General features: G+C 49.0%; 1 pseudogene; it reads right to left on the bottom strand.

Annotated features, from left to right (window-relative positions):
• LOC123815501 lies at nt 1-3,652 on the bottom strand (annotated as a pseudogene).
• Nucleotides 3,653-17,084: the final 13,432 nt, after the last annotated feature.

The raw sequence follows: 17,084 nt of genomic DNA, 5'->3' as shown, positions 1-17,084 counted from the left end.
TCAAGCCTGAAACAGCAGCACTCTGAGGACCACCAGGACCAAGCCAGCCAGGCCCATGCGGATGAGATTTCCCACTGTATAGTCTTGGGGGTGGGAGTCTAGGCTACATGGACAGAAGTTGCAGAGGTCAGAGCAAACAAGTCTCCCTGGATCTGGGATGCCCACCCAGTTCACCAGCCTCCCCCTGACAGAGGACCCTCTGCAACCAGATCCACAGGTGAGGACTCTTCTATTCACCACTTGTATTATCTGAGCTGTTGTGTGATGGGCTGATGGTGTTGGCTGCTCCTTCAAAACCATAAAGAAGTGGGCACATGAGGAGTTGATACCACTCAAGCCAACTGTCCTCAAACCTCTCCCATTCCTCATGATGTGACTGTTTCCAGCCCCTTCTGGAGCCCTCTCTGTGCTATGAGGGTTCTGTCTGCTGTCAGGCTAGTCTCCTGGGGACTTTTGAGTGCAGACTTTGCTCCTGGGGCCTTTTGGGACATAGGTTGGCTTTACCCCGAGAATTCAGGTTTGGTGAGAAATGTGGTCTCTTATGACAGAACAGAGAATGTCCTTGTAATCTCTGATCTGTATGGGAGACTGAACCATCCAAACTCAGTCTTCTGGAGATAAGAGCTTTTAGTTATTCATCAGCTGAGGACTCAGGGTCCATGGATGGGTCTCATCTATACACTCAGACATATATGGGGTACTCAAACAATTCTTGAGTTCTGAGTATAGACAATTTTATGACTAATGCTTCAAAATGCATTTGAAGTTAAAAATAAACCTTTTAAAGTATGTTTTTAAAAACTCCTTAATAATAACAGGTGATATTCATAATAAATGCATGAATTTAACATAATCCCAATAAAACAGGAGTGGAATTACCTTTTAATGCCAGAAATGTTTATAACTCAAATTTATACATGTAATTATTTCCTAAAAGTTCTTAGAAAAGAGCAGGAACAGACCAGGTGGCCCAAATCCACAGGGCAGACAGGAGACCCTCAGAATGGGTGGGAGTCCCCAGCTCCTCCTGAGCCAGGCACAACCCCTCCTCACTCTCAGGTGAGCACTGAGTGCAGGAGGCTCAGGTGAGTCCTGGGACACGCAGAGGTGGACCCCCAGGGAGGGAGTTACGCTCTATGGGAGAGGGTCCACTGATTGGGGAGACAGGGGCTCAGACACTGAAATGAAGATGCAGGGGGTGAGTGGGGGAGGGGATCTGTCCTCTCTGCTCAGTTTAATCAGCTTTCTCCTCACTTCTCACACATCTCACTCCTGCCTCCTGCACTTTCTCTCTGCGGAGATTCAGAACAGGGGGTTCAGGGGTGGGAGGCCCTGTCTCTTTCCACCTCTCAGGGGCTAGACCTTCTCTGTGGAACCTCCTGCACTCCTCACTTATTTCTGTCCCCAGTTTTACTAGGGACAGGGCCCTGAGCTGAGTGAGCACAGAGAGGTCAGTGCCAGGGGTCTCACCTGAGATCAGGAGCTCCAGGGGGACACTGGGCTGTGACAACAAATAGGGGCTGTTGTGGTTTGCACTGTAGCACCTGTAGGTCTCTCCCTGGTCGGAGGTCACAGAACCCAAGGAGAACTCTGCCTGGTGCTGCTGAGCTCGGGACTGTGATCTGAGACACAGAGGAGGATCGCCTGCCCCCTTCTTGGTCCAAAGAAAAGTGTCCCTCGGGCTCTGTGACTGACACAGCAGGGTCACATTCTCTCCTGAAGCCAAAATGGGACCCGGCTGCACAGAGAGAGAGGATCTGTCAGGGAGCCATCCTAGAGAGAGGGCGGCAGGTGAAGGGCTGCCGTGGAGCTACTCTGACCTGAGAGTCAGCAGGCCCCTTTCTAGGATGCTCCACTCTGTCTGTCTCTGTTTTCTCTGAGTCTCCCCTTCCCTCTTCCATTCCCCCTCTCTGTTTCTCATTCCCTCCCTGGGGACCCCACAACCCTTTGTCCTGGACATCAGCACCTGTGACCCCCAGCAAGGCCTGAGCAGACTCCATGTCCCTGACTGAACCTCTTGGCTCCCCACCTGCCACCAGGATGTCCAGGGGGTCACTGGGGCCTGACCACTCAGAGGAGATACTGTGTCCACCATAGCACCTGTACCAGTCTCCATGGGAGCTGTTTGTTCCCAGTGTCTGGGTGGAATTTGGCCTGAGAGAGCTCAGCCTGGGGCTGCAGGACAGTGCTCTGGTGGAGGCCTTGTACCCTGTCCTTGGACAGAGCAAATCTGTCATAGACAATGTCAGAGCGACACTGGAGGGTCAGGTTCTATCCAGAGGCCACAGTGGGGCCCTGCTGGGTCAGGAGGCAGGGCTTCCCTGAGCCACCTGCAGGGACGAGACAGGAATGGCAGGTCTGCTCCTCCCATGAACCCTCCTCCTGGCCTAGCCCCCAGGCCCCACTGTTTCTCTCTCTGTGTCTCTGACCCAGGATCCCCTGTGCTCCCCTAACCCCACCTCTCACATGGGGCTCCCCTCCCTGCAAAGACCCCAGCAACCTGTCTGGTGCCTCACCTATGGATGGGACTCGTAAGGGACTCACCTGAGACCAGAAGCTCCAGGGGGTCACTGGGTGGTGACCACACCTGGGGGTTGCTCCTGTAATAACCATAGCATCCGAAAGTCCTACTCTGCCTGGAGATCATGGGGCCCACAGGGAACAGGGCCTGGAACTGCCCACTGGAGTGTTGCTAGAAGTCCAGGGTCCAGGAGAGCCTTTCTTCTCCTTCCTTAGTCAGAAAAAACTTGCCAAATCCCTCATCTAAGTGACATTTCACAGTCGTGTTCCCTCCTGGGGTCACCACAGGGCTGGGCAGGGCTGACAGGCTGGGTGTGCTGTAGGCTCCTAGCAGAGAAAAAGGCAGTGTGTTAAATGGGGCTCACACCTCCCTCATGTTCCCCAAGGCTGCTCTGTGAGGGGGAAACCCCCTGAGAGCATCCCCCTTCCAATGGCAGAGCCTGAGGCTGGGACCCCTGGTGTCTCCTCATCTGTCACCACCAGCTCCAGGGTGTCACTGTTCTCTGACCAGACACCTTGGCTGAGATAGTAACACTGATATCTCCCTGCAGTGTGCTCTGTCATGCATGCGATGGGGAACTTGGTCTTGTTCCTGGGATCCAGTGGCTTCTGTTTCAACCAGGGGTCTGAAGTACCATCTTCATATAAATAAATGGTACTCCTCAGCTTGTAGGGTCCCCTGACACCACATGATCAGTGAGCTCTCCAATGGGATCACAGAGCCTGGCTCAGCCCAGAGGGTTGGTTTGGGGAGGGTCCCTGAAAGGAATGATGGATTGAGTCTGAACATTTCCTACCCCAGTGCCCAGCTCTCAGCCCCCAACATCTCAGATGTCCTTCGTCTCTCATCCCAGAAATTCATTTCTTCATTTCCAAATTCCCATGAGATGGCATCATGTCCCCAGGGGGAAATAACACCTGGGAGCCCTGTGGATAGACTCACCTGCCTGCACTGAGGTCCTCAGGCCCACACAGCCCTTCAAGAGAGTCCCTGTCAGAGATTTGCCCTGAATCCAGAGCAGAACCCTCCTCCCAGGGAGCCTCCTGAGTCCTGGGGTCCTGACAGAACGGGGCTTCCCCTCACCCCTCACATCTCACTGAGGAAGAGCAGGGCCATGAGGGTGGGGGACATGGTTTCTCCTCTCTGAACCCAGCTGTGCAGAAGGAAGAGACCACAGTGTCCTACGGTGGATAGATACAGAATGTGGTCACTGGGAGGCTGACTGTCTCTGTCCTGGCATCGCCACAACAGCAGCCCCTGAGGAAGGGGGACAGTGTCTCCTCAGGAGTCTGGCTCTCATTCTCCTGAAGGACTATCTCACTCTGATCATCCTGAGATGCCCCTTGCAGATGAGGTGACCCAAGGCACATCCTTCCAGGTCAGAGGCTCTCCCATGTGATCCTGTTCCCCCTTAGTATGACCATCAGCATCTCCTTGTGGGTCCTCCCCATGGACAGTGATCACCAAAGCCCTGGTGTTGCTTCAGAAAGATGCAGGTCCCTGTGTCTGCAGAGCTCAGCTCAGCAGAGACACAGTCTCCTCCCCACTGTGGAGTTCAGCCAAGTGTCACTATGACAATGAGCACCAAGGACAGACACACGGAAGTGAGGAAAGGACACACACACCTTCCCCTGCCCCCAGAGTGTTGTTTTCTTTCTATCCCAGTCACCCTCACTGAGTTCTCATTTTTTCTTAGCAACAGCGTCCACCCACCTTCCTGGGGACAAGCCTCTGAGTGATTCCTGGCTCCTCAGTGCCGCTTGTTTCCTGGCTCAAGCCTCCTCCTCATGCTGTGGTCCTGCCTTCAAGCTTCAGGGGCCATTGATTTGGGTTGGAGTCCTGATTTTTACTTAAAGCAATTATTTACTTAAATACTCATCATGCAATGTCTGCGTATTGTTGAGGGGTAATGTCCTGTGTCTACCTCAGTTTCCTCATCTGGAGGATATTTTCACAAAGCCCAGTCCCCCACAGTGGCTGTGGGTCAGTGGTGCTGTTTCATGAGAGGGAGACTTCTATTTCCAGACCAGATAAAGGTGTGAGTGGGCTGGGCCATGAGAGGATCAAGGTATCCAGGGTCAAGTGTAGGATTGTTTCATCCACTTGAGATCTTGTCGGCTGTGAACACCAAGCCCAGCTACTCATAACAGCTCTAAAGTATGTAGGCTCAGACACATGCAGGAAAGAGAAATGAAAGTTTCCCAACAGAGGAGGAACCACAGTGGAGAACAGAGACTGAAACTGAGAGGCCTCCAGTGACCAGGACCATCCCAGGGTCATAGGAAGGGGCTTTCCACCTGGGTGGACAGAGAGGGACCCCAGGTCGTCACAGGAAGGTAGGTGGTCTGGGAGCAGGTGAATGCTGGGAGTGTGGTCCCTGCCCTGTATTTCTGTGTGGGCTGTGGAATGTCTGTGCTCACTTGCCCGAGTTCATGGTCAGGAGTGAGCAGTCTCCCCTGTGTGTCCTGAAACAGACTGAGTCCAGTATGTCAGCCATGGGTGTCTGTCTCGTGTGTGTGTGTGTGTGTGAAGTTCCATGGGACTAGCCCTGCTGGGCAGAACACTGAGCAGATGCTGAGTCTGAGAGAGTGGATGGCATGGGGTAGGGGCACCTGCCACAGCCCCTGGTCAGCCTGACTCCCAGGATTATCCTGGAGAATCTGTGGGAGACCTGTTGTGTGAGGCAAGAAACTCCTAAAGTAGTGGAGAGTAACAAAATCCTAATGCTGACAGAGCTATGGAGACCCGTCTACTGATACTGGGGGCTGTCATAGACAATAAAAGACAGTCAGTGGGAAATATGAGAGCAATTTGAGTGTAAATATCTGAAAACGGAAGGGAACATTCCATTTTTGAGCCAGGAATTTGAATGGTTTTACAGAGGAATGTTTAGAACTAGAAATCTGAAAGATGAACAAGCCAGTAGAATGGACACACTAGAACAATTCTTTCCATTGAGGATAAGACACAGTTGAAGGTCCAGTTATGACAGTGGCTTACAATATAGAGGAAATTTCCAGAATGCAGCCTAGGGAGACCAGAAGTGGGGACTGAAGGTACTTGGGGACTGGAATGAGGAAGGCTAACTCTTCTTATCTGGAGGTGGTTCTGTGTATTCCTGTTTCTTTCAAAACTTTCTGCATTGGAAACAACCCCTGAATCTCCAATGTGGGCTGAAATAAAAGACCTTCCTCAGAGCAACTGCACAGCAAGCCCAAGCCAGGGGCATTGGTCAATCCTGCCCATACCTGCTGCCCACAGCAGAGAGCCAGCCATGGGCAGCAGAGAAATCTGTAGCCCCTGGTAAGTAGTCCTGCTGGGTCCTTGGGCAGCATCCCAGCCCCCTCCAGCCCAGGGCTCAGTCACTCACGATGGGCTTCTGGGCTCCCAACAAACTCAGGAAACACCTCCTCTGAGACATGAGGGCCACCAGGGTCCCCCCTCAACCATCAGTCAGAAAGGACTTATATTTTGTGTATTTCCAAGGAAGTTTTAGCCATTTAAGGACCCACAATGAGGGGAGAATGTGCATTGATGCTCCTTGTTCCTACCAACCTTAAGAGGGTACAGTCCCAAAAGTTGCAAATGGTTAATACTTGTAAAGTAATTACGTTTGTATTCTGTAACTCATGCATCATCTCATGCAAGCTTCACAACTACTTTGTGGAATAATATTTATGTTTTTTCTTAAATAGAGGCAGAAACTGCGTGAGAAAGGAAATGTGACTTATCCGCATTCCACACGCCAAACCTGTGACCCTCTTAGCTGGAACTGATGGTCCAAACTCCCAGTCCCCTGCTGTTTATCAACTGGAGTCTCATGTCCTTAGAGACAGCAGAGCTGTGGGAGCTATTGGTTTATGTGTAGGTGCCTTTAACCAGCAAGGGGCCTCAGGGAAGGCAGCTATGAGGACTACCCTCCTGAAGGGCCTTGAAGACCACTGCTGGGCCAGTAGGTACACAATCTCTCTTCGACTCACCTGGCTTTGCCTGAGAACAAGACCCCCATTTGAGTGAACTATTGCCCCCTTTCCACAGGAAGTTCTAGTATGTGTCTCATCTTGAGAATGACAGGCTCTCTGGGGACTCTCATGTTTCCTCTGATGGCCACAGGGAGGAGGCTTCATGCAGGAAGACAAGTGCCTTTGAAGTCCTGGGGCCCTCCCCACACAAGGCTCCTTTGTTGTGCTGAGCTGTGTTCATTCCATCCCCAACTTGTTGACACTGTTCATTATGAAAAGTTTATTTTGAATGAATGGTGTGATTTCTCCAATGGGTTCTCTTCATCTATTCAAACAACCATTTGTTTCATATCAGCTACTTTATTGTCGTGGTGAAAACATTTACTGATTTTTACATGTTAAAATCTTTTTGCCAATTTTCAGGGCCTTGTGTTAAATCCCATTTGATTATGGTGTACAAAACTTTTCATGTGCTCTTGAATTCATCATGCTAATATTCGTTGAAAAATTTTGCATCTGTATTCACAAGAATATTGACCATTGGTTTTTTTGTTTGTTTTTTTGTTTGTTTTTGGTGGATGCCCTCTGTACCATTGTTCATTTCATTCATGTAATTTTGCAGTTTCAGAAGTTACGGGTTTTATTTTGTGACTTCTGTGTCTTTGTTGAATTTGGAATTTGGTCCCTGTAATGTTTTCCTGACTTTGTCGATTGTCATTTTGTTTTCTCTTGTAGTTCATGGAGTGTCTTTTGAATTACCTGTTGGGTAAATGGCAGTTCTCCATGCCTTTGGTTCAGGATTGGGACGTTATTATGATCATTGGTGATGACAGAGACTTTGATTCTTCCTGATCTTTGGAGTGCTGTGGTCTCTTTTTGTATTTGAAGTCGCAGTCACTTCCTGCAAGCTTGACCAGCTGTCCTCAGGGGAGAGATGGTTTCTGTTGGTCCTGTGTGTGTTCTGAGGCTTCTGGGACCTTGTATGGGTGCCCAGCTTCGTGCTTCTGGCTCCCTCTTGTGGCAGGATTCTCAGGTTGTAAGTCTGGTCCTCATCTTTCAGTGTATCTGGCCAGTTGTAGGCAAACAACCGTCTCTCTCACTTAAAAATGTTTTTTTTTTAAAGCTAGGTGATGGCGTTTACAGACACGGGCCCCAGCCCCCCATGCCTGACAACCATCTTCAAGGTCCAGCTGACCCCAGTCCAGTTCAGGCCTCTCCTCCTTGCTTTCTCCAGGGCATCAAAAGCATCCTAGGTTCCTCAGGGGATCCTTGGAAGGGGACTGGGACGACGAGCCTGTTATACTGGTGCCCTGGGCGGAGCGAGCTCCGGCCAGCTGCGCTGGGGGCCCTTTAGGTGGCCAGGGGCTGGGCTGAGGGCTGTTCTGTGGGCAACGAGTCTTGAGCGAGGTGCTTTGGCTCTGGGCTCCAGAACAGTGAAGCCCTTGGACAGGGCGTCGCTGCGGGTGAAGCTCCTGGAGCGGAGCGGACGGGGGAAGCTCTATTGCTCCGTGTGCATTCGGTGGCGAAGAATAAGTGGTCGGAGCTCGAGAACTTCTCGTCGCAGCCGGGTGTGTGGCAGGCACAGGGCGCCCACCTGTGCCATTTGCAGGGCGATGTGAGGGGGGAGGATTTCAAGGAGCTCTGGAGCAGCTCAGAAGGGACAGCGGTCTCCTTCGGCGGCGACGGCGGCTGTGCAGGCGGAGGACCCAGACCAGGTGAGAAAGCACAGTGACCGGGGGTGGAGGACGGGGCCTGGGAGGACCGCACTGGCCTCCCCGGGGACTTCGAGCCCCCCACGCAGGTAGGCAGGGATCCTGGCGGCAAGCAGGGGTGAGGCGCCCGTGGCTGCGGCCTGAGTGAGACACCCTGCGCCCATCCAGGCGGTAGGCAGGGACCGCGCTCTGGGCCGGGCAGGTTGCAGCGCACTGTGCGCCCCCGGATAAGGCCCTGAGCACTTCGTGGTGAACCCGCCGGAAAAGGGGCGCGGCTGGGACTCAGTGAGGCTGGTGGCCGGAAAGAAAGACTGGGGACACCGGGGAGAGGATGGTGGGCGTCTCTGCCCATCCTCAAGAAGCATTTACACCTAGAAACAGGACAAATGCTTCGGGGAAAAAACGGTGTTTTCTGGGAGCTGGTTTACAAATACACCGCCTGACCGTCACTTCAAACACCAGTTGCTCTTTCAGAATCAAGGCATTTCTGGAGGAACCACACCAAGTGCATCATCTGACACACACAGCAGTCCTTCACCGAACCAGGCAGTGATTTTCACGATGCTTTTGGATTTATTTGTTCCAAAGTAGTCTTTTAAAGTCAAGTTTATTGGGGTGATACTGTTACAGAACAGACAAGGGGGGCTGGGAAAATATATGATTATTGAAAGAAGGTCCCGGGTCCGTCATGTCCACCGCCCTAGGAAAGATGTCTCTCAATGCCAGAGATTCGTGAAAAGGAAAGGAAATGTTTATTTAATGCTATACAAACTTCAAGTAGTGACCTAATGTCTTTATCAAAAATCCTAGAGTCCCTTAAAATACCCACAAACAGACACAGTCCTTCCTTCCTTCCCTCTTTGCCCAGTCCAGAGTACCGTATCTCAGGAAAGGAAATAGAAGTCCATGGTTCAGTCAGTCCTCTGGTTCTTAGTACTCCATCTCGACTGGGAGACCTCCCGGGGTTCCCGGCACCCTCCTCTGAGTCCCCGGGATCTCTGCTAAAACCAGGTGGTGGTTCCCCTTCTAAAGCTGTGGGGGTCCCCGCTCTGTCCAGGCCTCGTGGTTCTCCCTCTCAGGGCTGCGGGAGTCTCCACTCTGTCAAGGCCGCGTGGTTCTCTCTCCTAAAGCAGCACGGTTCTCCCCCAATGGCTGAGGTCCTCCCCATTCTGCTAAAGCCGCATGGTTCTCTACCTCTCAGGCTGCGCATGGCTCTCCTTCCTAAGGCAGCATGGTTCTCCCTCCTAATGGCCACCAAGTCTGGGTTTTAAAATCCCCGCGGCCAATCTTCCTCTGCAGCCTCATTTCCGACTCCTCCCACACTTGGCCTCACATGCCAGAATTCATATCCTTCCAGCTTTACTGGGCCGCCATCATGAGTCTGGGCAGGTGTGGCCCCATGTCCTGGAGCCAATCTTCTCCGAGCTCCCATGCAGGCGCTGTAGCTTGGGGGATCTGCCTCCAGTCACGTCTTGGTGGGGAAGTTACTTCCATTCCCCTGGCTCAGGGCATGGCCACAGCTATTTAACATATCTAAGTGACCAGCCAAAGGCTATAGATATGTTAAATGACCACACCAGAGGGTAGCTGCAAGGCTGTTGCTATGCAAAACAGCTCTCAATGGCCCTGCTCCATTTGTCCCTTCCCCCAACCCACACCCTGGGGTGTGGGGTGGACACATCTTAAAATCTCCTGGACACCTTAAGTTCTGGACCCCATTTTGTCACAGGTGTGCACAGGTGTGCACAGGTAACCAGGTTCTTAGTGATCGAGGACAAAGAATTGAACCGAACACACAAAGTTTATAGCATAAAGAAAGAGGGGAGGTTTATTAAGTGATAATACATGCCACAGGGACACGGGAGTGGGCCAGCTCTGAGCAGGGGGAAAAAAAGGGCATGTGGGCTGGGGAATTCTATTCTTATAGGGGCAGAAGCCCCCCTGCTAGTCTTTGGCGGGCTTTTCCTGTGCAGGTACAAGGAGTTGGATTTCAAAGCTACTGCGCATGTGTGGTTTCCCATGATTTTCTTGATTGGCTACTGGAGAAGGGAGTCCCACAATGTTATTTCATTATAATGATATTATAATGAATCAGGGGTAGCACGCAGGTGCATTCTATGATTCAGAGTTATCCCAGAAAACAGGAACAACCCGTCTTAGGGGGTCTTTGTCATGTATAGATGTTTTCTACCTCAGCCCTGTGGGGCCTCTGGAGCTTCCTTCCTGACTGTCTCCTGCCTCAACTTCCCCCTGAGAGACATGGTTCTCAAAAATCTTTTTGGGGTTGTTGAAGGATGAAGGTCCGTCTTCCATAGCTGCTTCAGGCTTAGATTGGACAGTAGACCCTGCCTATTGAGAACCACGGAACTCTCGCCCTATTCTATCTAGGGGTTGAAGAGGAATTCCTGAGGCCACCGCAGATGCTGTATGTTGGTCAGCTTCGACATCGTTCTCAGGGATTGGTTGGAAACCTTGGAGCATCATCAGTTTGATGTGGAACTGCTTAAGTCTAGAAGAAACAAATTTAACAAGTAAATTAAATAAGCAAGGTCCTAAAAGTAGTAAAACCAGCAGTGTTATTAAAGGCCCTAAGAAGGGTAATAACCATGTTAAGCCAGGGAACCAGGAGGTTAGGGCTTCCTTAATCCCTTGGCCCTGTTGATTATACTTATGTAGCCATTCTGCCTGTTCATAAATTTTCTTTATGTTAGTTTCATAGGTGTAGCAGGTTTTATTGATAACAGCACATACCCCTCCTTGTTCTGCTAGAAGATAGCCAAGGGCAAGGCGGTTATCCATGACCACATTTGCCAATGAGTCTACTGATCTTGAGAGTCCAGCTAGAGTACCAGCAGTATCTTTGGAGATTTCTTCTATAATCTTAGTGAGTTCCCTTAGAGTGGCCTCATGATAGGTGAAGCCTCCCCAGGGGGCTGCAGCGGCTATAGTGGCAGCAGCTCCAGCCACTGCTAGACCAAAAGCTCATTTTTTTCTGCTGAGAGATGGACTCCCAGAACCCATGGTTATATTTATAACGGTAAGGTCTTGGGGTGCCAAGGTCCCTAAGGTACAGTCACCCCCATGTTTAGAGTTGCTGAGATGAGTATAAGCAATAGCTTCTTGAAGTTCTGAATGATCCGTTAGCCAGTTATTGGGAGTCCCACATAACCAGACGAGCCCCCGGGGGTGCTGCAATAACTGTGGCATTAGTGGAGTTATATTTGTTAAGGAGGGCATATGGCAAGGGGGAAAGGCAGTCCTTAAAAGGGCCTAAGTTATTTCCTTGATCTTTCCCCACTGCAGGAGGTGGTAGAAATTTTGCTAATACTCCTTGAAGAGATTGGTTTAATTTCCAAGTAACACATTTAGAAGTATCGTTTGTATCTGCATTGTGAGTTTTGTCAAAGCAACAATGGGTACTATTAGGAATACAGTTAGAATCATAATTCAGGGTAGCATACTATATGTGACCAATTTAAAGGTTTGAAAATTTCTTCCTCAGAAAGATTCTCTAGAAAGCTGGAACTTGAAAGAGAAGCCAGGGCTTTAAATGGGTCAATGGCCCTTGTATGAGTATTATTATAACATGGGGTGCATCCCATCGTACTGTCGCATTTAAGAGAGGTGCTGGAGTAATTAAATGGCTTTAATTCTAGTGGGGTCATACGGAAACACAAAGGAGGATTTCGCTCCCATCTGACTCTTAAAGAAAAAGAGGAATGCGTGTAATTGGCAGAGGAATTCAAAGCACTGATTAAGGACTCATTAGCTATTGGGTAGGCTTTTATATGAGTATTATATCTGGAAGGAGTTTCCGGGTTAGGATGACATATCCAACATTGGGCCAGGTTTTCTCCTGCTGCTAAGGTTCGAGAAGCATTCACTAGAAAATTTTCATCCCATTCTGTTATACAGGGTGCAGGCGAGTAGAGAACAGTTAATAGAAACAACAAAGACATTTTCATTTTAGACAATCCACCCAGATATGATTCCACCCAGAAGGAAGTAAGCAAGCCTTTTATATGAAGCAGAGGACCAGTACGAATAGGAAGTTTTCAAGAAGTGCAACTATCCAGAACAATGGTGATCTTAGTGCACTGTTATTGGTTATTACTTATCTTTTTAGGGCTTCCTCCTTTTGAACAGGAACCTGAGGTCCTCCAGTGGCTTGCAGGTATAGTCTGGGCTTTGGGTCTCCAGCTGGTCCTGAGTCAGATTGGGATCCGTGGGGGCTAGTTTTACCCTGGAAATATGAACCCAACTATCGACCCCTAAGAGTTTCACAGCCATAGGGGTACTCAGGGCTACCTGGTAAGGCCCTTTCCATTTAGGGTTGAGTTGGTCTGCTGGTGATCCCTCCTTCCAGGTTTTAAGGAGTACCCAGTCTCCCGGAGATATGGCAGTTTGAAAATTCCCTTTTGGGGCTGGTAAAACTTTATTTCCATATTCCTGTAAAGCTTTCTGCACTTGTCCTAAGTTTATTATATACTTAATTGCTTGATGGGTTTCTGTATCAAATATTAGATCTAGAGTCAAAAAGGGCCGGGCATACAACATTTCAAATGGACTGAGTTTAGTATTGGCCTTAGGGGAGCCCCTAATTCTCATGAGGGCTATAGGCAGTAACTTAGCCCAGTTTTCAGAAGTCTCTTGACAAAGTTTTGCTAATGTCCTTTTTAAAGTTTGATTTGCTCGTTCTACCTTTCCAGAGGACTGTGGTCTCCAAGCAGAATGAAGATAATATTTTATGCCTAGAGCTTCAGAAACTGCTTGAGTGATTTTAGAAGTGAAGGATGGCCCATTATCACTTTGTAGGGATCGTGGAAGACCAAACCTGGGTATTATTTCCTTTAAGAGAGCCTTTACTACTTCTGTGGCCTTCTCTGTCCTTGTCGGAAAGGCCTCAATCCATCCAGTAAAGGTATCTACCAGGACTAGTAAGTATTTGTATCCTTTACAAGGAGGCATTTTGGTAAAATCAATCTGCCAGTCCTCTCCAGGATAAGTCCCTCTTCGCTGAATAGGTTCTATCAGGGGGGGCAGGGATGGCTTTTGCCCAGGGTTGTTATAGGCACAAAGAGTACAAGCCTGGCAAATATTCTTTATGGTAGTAGCTATTCCCCTACCTATGAATAATTTGTTAACCATTGTCATTGTAGCATCCCTCCCAATGTGGAAGGAGTCATGCAAAGCCTTTAAGAACTTCCACTGGGAGGCTTGAGGAAGGAAGAGCCTCTGGCCAATATATATCCAGGGTCCTTCATGGACACCTCCTTGCTCCAAAGCCCAAGATATTTCCTCAGATGTATAGTTGGGGCTTGATATCTGAGACATTTACAGGGGGGAATAAAGCCATTTGTCTATCAGTCCCTAGCGCTGCTTTCTTTGCTTCTTGGTCTGCTCTCCTATTTCCCTGAGAGATATGGGACATATCCTTTTGGTGGCCTTTGCAATGCATAACTGCCACTTGCTTAGGGAGCCTAACTGCTTCCAATAAATTTAAGATTTCTGGTCCATGTTTAATAGGGGAATTCTTAGCGGTGAGGAGCCCTCTTTCTTTCCATATGGCAGCATGAGCATGCAGAACAAGGAAGGCATATTTGGAGTCTGTATATATATTGACCCTTCTTCCTTGTCCTAGGATGAGAGCTCGGGTAAGGGCTATAATTTCAGCCTTTGGGCCAAGGTTGAGGGTGGAAGGGGTTGTGCCTCAATGGTGTTATATAAACTAACTACTGCATATCCTGCTTTTCGCTGCCCATTCTGTACAAAGCTGCTCCCATCAGTGAACCACTCATCATCAGGGTTTTCTAAGGGCTGGTCTAATAAGTCAGTCCTGCTCGATTGAGTAAGACTAATAATGTCTGAGCAGGAATGGATCAAATCTGGGGATGATTCTGTAGGCATTAAGGAGGCTGGATTTAGGGTGTTACAGGTCTTTATAGTTACTTCAGGATTGTCTAGAAGAAGGGCCTGATATTTGGTCAGTCTATTTCCTGTTAGCCAGAGGTGCCCTTTCATTTCTAACACCCCTTGTACCTGATGTGGAGTTAAGACTTCTAACTTCTGCCCGAGAGTTAGTTTACTAGCTTCCTCAGTTAGCATGGCTGTGGCCGCAACTGCTCTTAGACATGAAGGCCACCCAGCTGCTACAGTGTCCAGTTTTTTGAGAAATATGCAACTGGTTGAGGCTCATTCCCTAGTCGTTGGACTAAGACCCCTAAAGCTATCCCTTGCTTCTCTGCTATGTATAGAGAGAAAGGCTTGTTTAAGTTGGGGATGCCTAAGGCTGGGGCTTCGACTAGAGCCTGCTTGATTTTATTAAAAGCCTGATCACATTCTTTTTTCCCATATAATGGGTTCAGTGTCTGGCCCCTTAGTAGCTTCATACAGAGGTTTGGCGATTAGCCCAAAGTTGGGGATCCAAATCCTACAGAATCCTGCCATTCCTAAAAAGGGAGCGAAGCTGCTGTTTAGTAGCAGGTGGAGTTAATTCAGTAATGGCTTTAATTCTCTCCTGTGATAATTGCCTACATCCAGGAGTCAAAATATACCCTAAGTAATTTACTTTTTGTTTGGTAGTCTGAGCCTTTTTCTTTGATACCCGATATCCTCTTTCAGCTAGGAAATTCAGAGTCTGGATGGTATTTTGATCAGAAGCCTCCTTGGAGGGGCTGCAGATTAGTATGTCATCTACGTATTGTAAAATGGCCCCTCCTTGTAGCTGTAAATCTCTAAGATCCTTTTCTAATACCCTAGCAAAGAGATGGGGACTGTCCCTAAACCCTTGTGGCAATACAGTCCAAGTATATTGCTGATGTATCATCGTCTTTGGATCAGTCCACTCAAAAGCAAATAAATACTGAGAGTCAGGATGCAAAGGGATGCAGAAGAAGGCATCTTTTAGATCTAATACTGAATACCACTGAGCATCATCTGGTATCTGTGAGAGCAAGGTGTAAGGGTTAGCTACTATTGGATGTAAAGGGACTACTGCTTCATTGACTAACCTTAGGTCCTGGACTAGCCTGTATTCTCCTGTAGGTTTCATCACTGGTAAGATGGGAGTGTTGCAAGGAGACTGACAAGGGACTATGAGCCCATGTTGTATAAATTTAGTTATGATGGGCTGTAACCCCTCCAAAGCTTCTTGTTTAATAGGATACTGCTTCCTGTGAGGGTAATCTGACCTGGGTTTTAACTGGATTTTAACCGGTAATGCAGTCTTTGCTCTTCCAGGAATCCCTGACTCCCAAACTAGTGGGTTTACTGCATCCAGAACTGAACTTGGGATTTCTTCCTGATTTCGAACACTACTGATTATCATCACCTTACTTAACTCAAATGGCACTTCAGGGAACAACAAGATGGTTCCCATCCGAGCTAAAAGGTCCCGGCCTAACAGAGGAATAGGGCACTGAGGAACAATTAAAAAGGAGTGTTTGAATATTCGACTCTCAAATTGGCAAGTGATAGGGAATGTATAAAAATATGCCTTAGGATTTCCTTCGACCCCCATTACCTTAACTGATTTGGAGGAAAGAGGTCCAGAGTAAGAGTTAAGGACAGAGTAAGTGGCCCCTGTATCAACAAGAAAGTCGATTTTCTTACCTGCCACATCTAGAGTTACCCTGGGGCTCCTCGGTAGAGATGGGAATATGAGTATTCCCTGGGGCCGACCTGTTCCCCTGGGCACCTTCAGTCCTCAAGAGTAGCCATGGCCTTGGGAGATGACCCCTTTCCACTATGGGAACGGGGGGCAGTCTACCTTCCAGTGCCAGGGATCAGAACTGAAGTTCTTGCATAGAGGACAGGGCCTCGGAGGTGGCTGAGTGCAGTTCTTTGACCAGTGTCCAGGGCACTTGCACTTATAACAGGTCTGATCCTTTTGCCCCTGATTCTTTTGAGGCCTCCCCGAGCTCCCCTGATGGGGCTGGTTTCCGCCAATGGCACTACTAAAGGCTAGTGCAAGGAGCTCTGCTTGCCTCTCCCTTTCCTTCTTTCCCTGTTTTCTTTCCTCCAAATCCCTATTGTTAAAGACTGAAAAGGCTGTATCCATGAGCTGATCTAAGGGGGTCTGCGGGCCCATTTGTAATTTCTGAAGCTTCCTGCGAATATCAGGGGGCAGATTGAATTATAAAATGCTGTCCTATCAAGATTCGACCCTCCGGGGATGAAGGGTCCAAATTTGTATATTTTTGGAAGGCTTCTACTAGTCTGTTTCTGAAGAGAGCTGGGTTCTCTTCCTTGCCCTGAAAGATTTCCCTAACCTTTTCATAATTCACAGGTTTCTTGATGCAGTTTCTCATTCCTGCCAGTAAGCAATCTATCATTGCATCCCTACTCCGGATCCCTGCCTGAGTATTGTATCCCCAGTCAGGTTCCTGGTCCAGGGACAGCTTGGGCAGCTGGCTGGTTAGTGCCAGGGTTCTGGGTATGCAGCTGATCTGCATACTTACGGGCCTCCTCCCAGATCCGCTGTTTCTCGTCTGGGGAACAGCAGGTGGTCAGAATTATGTACAAATCCCTCCACGACATACTAAATGCTAGAGTAAGAGTCTGGAAATTACTAGTGAAACGTGAAGGGTCCTCTGAAAAACTCCCTAGCCTGTCTTTACATTGTTGTAAATCAGTTATAGAGAATGGCACTTGTACCCTTATAGCACCTTCAGGGCCTGCTACCTCCCTCAAGGGTAGGAGTGCAGGAGTGGTAGGGAGATAAGAAGCACCACTTCTAGTATGTCCTGCAGGGCTGGGTTTTTCCTCAGCTGGTGGCTTTAGGTTATCCATAGCATAAGGTGGTGGAGAGGTCGCTCCCTCTAAGGTAGGGGCAGAGACTTCAGAACTCTGGGGTTCCCTTAATCTCCCTTGAGAGACAGGTGGGGGAGC

Source organism: Phyllostomus hastatus, unplaced genomic scaffold (genome assembly GCF_019186645.2).
Source record: "Phyllostomus hastatus isolate PE091 unplaced genomic scaffold, TTU_PhHast_1.1 phas_contig_181, whole genome shotgun sequence".
Lineage (NCBI taxonomy): Eukaryota > Metazoa > Chordata > Mammalia > Chiroptera > Phyllostomidae > Phyllostomus > Phyllostomus hastatus.
The sequence above is the reverse complement of the archived record's forward strand: the minus strand, read 5'-3'. Positions and strand labels throughout refer to the sequence as shown.